Source organism: Microtus ochrogaster, chromosome 6 (assembly GCF_000317375.1).
Source record: "Microtus ochrogaster isolate Prairie Vole_2 chromosome 6, MicOch1.0, whole genome shotgun sequence".
In the NCBI taxonomy this organism is placed as follows: Eukaryota; Metazoa; Chordata; class Mammalia; order Rodentia; family Cricetidae; genus Microtus; species Microtus ochrogaster.
In genome coordinates this window covers 85,033,002-85,034,643 of record NC_022013.1, presented here as the reverse complement: position 1 = coordinate 85,034,643, position 1,642 = coordinate 85,033,002, and positions in this window count along the sequence as shown.

Here is a 1,642-nt window from a genome sequence, read left to right as displayed (position 1 = left end):
TTTTTGTTTTTTCTACACAGGGTTTCTCTGTGTAGCCTTGGTTATCCTGGACCTTGCTCTATAGACCAGGCTGGCCTCAGACTCAGAGATCTGCCTGCCTCTGCCTCCCTAGTGCTGGGACTAAAGGCATGCAACACCACACCCAGAAATAGAGTTTTTAAAGTTAAGTTCTTATGTATATTTTGTCTTCTTTATTATTTTGTGTACATATGTGAGCTATGTCTGGATGAGTTCAGGTTAGAGAACAACTTTTAGGAATCAGTTGTTTCCTTCCTCTGTGGCATCCGGGTACCAGTCGCAGGCTTTGGTTTTGTAAGGCAAGCCCCTTTAAAAGAGGAGTCATCTGATGGCCCCAAAATATGAGATAGTTGAGATCTGGGAAGATGTCCCAGGTAATAAAGTACCTGCAAGGCAAGCTTGAGGCCTTGAGTTCAGATCCCCCATACCCAGACAAAAAGAACCAGGCAGTTACTCAGGCCTGTAATCCCAGTTTTGGGGAGGCAGAGAAGGAGAATTCCCACCCCACCCCCAAGAAGGTGGGAAGTGATTGAGGAAGATATCCACATTGACCTCTAACCTATATACAAACACAAACACACTCAAACACACATGAGCCTGTGTGCACAAGTGTACACACCCACATGAACACGTCCATACACAACACAGAAAATAATCACAAAATGTAATGCCTTCTTGCTCCCTTTCCATCATTCTCACTCAGTTGCTCTTAATGATCTGATGAAAATCATTGGCACATGGAATAAGCCTCAGTTCCCCATAAACCCTAATTGTAAGTTTAATACACTATGTTATTAGCAAGAGGTAAATTAAATAGTAGCTATAAATGTTTATAGAATCAGCCAGTGATCGGAGTAATAAACTGAGTGAACAATTAACCAAGAATTACCGAATTATTTCAAAACTTTTTGATATTCTTTCTCAAATTTTTCAATAATGTAATGTATATTTACCGCAAATGAAACACAAAGTTCTTCATTTTTCTAATAATCTTAAGGTCCAGTTTTAGACCTTGAAGGTCATCAGTCATAGATGTCACTTCAACGGCATGCTCATTTCAGTAATTATTCTTTTTTTTGTTTTTACTCACTATTTCAAAAAAAATTAAACATTTTGTTGGCTTTTATTATGGGGGTGTTGCCTCATATATAGATCTGTGTGCCATGTGTGCACAGTGTCTTCTGAGGTAGGAAGAAGATATTGGATCCCGTGGGACTGCAGTTTAGAGAGCCACCCTGTGGGTGCTGGGAACTGAACCTGGATCCTCTGGAAGAACAGCTCTCGCCACTGAGCCATTTCTCTAGTCCCAGTTACGCTCTTCTTACAGTGATTTCAAACTGTAAGCCTGCAGTAGGCTCATATGCTTGCAGACTTGGGCCCCAGTTAGTGGAACTGTTTGGGAAGGAGTAGCAAGTGTCGTCTTGTCCCAGTGGGTGTGGTCTGTTGGAGGAGGTGTGTCACTGGGGGTGGGCTCAGTCTCTCTCTCTCTCTCTCTCTCTCTCTCTCTCTCTCTCTCTCTCTCTTTCTCTCTCTCTCCTCTCATTCTCCAGCTTTTTCTTAGGCAGAGGGCCAAGGAAAACTTTCATCTAGAAGCTTTAGAATTTCACAACCAAAGCAGGCATGA